General features: G+C 32.4%; 1 protein-coding gene across 1 annotated transcript in view; it reads right to left on the bottom strand.

Moving 5' to 3' along the window:
- The window catches only part of LOC119591378 (glycine--tRNA ligase-like), a gene marked incomplete at its 3' end in the record, with an annotated part of 23,493 nt that overhangs the window by 1,313 nt on the left and 21,933 nt on the right, over positions 1-247 (bottom strand).

Genomic DNA, 247 nt, shown 5'->3' on the forward strand with positions numbered 1-247 from the left:
ATACATATAATAAAATGTTACTTATTATTATTATTCCACAAAGCTGCTGGTGACAAAGCACTTGTGAAGCCATCCAGGGGCAAACTTTTATTTTTACACAAGACTACAGTATTTACCCAGCACCATGGCTGAAGGTCTTTTAGACTATGCTACTAAATTGTCCACACTAATGACTTTAAATTACAGCAAGCAATCTGCTAGACATTTTAAAACGAGGTTTAAATATTTTAAGATCTTTTATGTATAG

The sequence above is a fragment of the Penaeus monodon genome, chromosome 28, assembly GCF_015228065.2.
Source record: "Penaeus monodon isolate SGIC_2016 chromosome 28, NSTDA_Pmon_1, whole genome shotgun sequence".
Taxonomy (NCBI): domain Eukaryota; kingdom Metazoa; phylum Arthropoda; class Malacostraca; order Decapoda; family Penaeidae; genus Penaeus; species Penaeus monodon.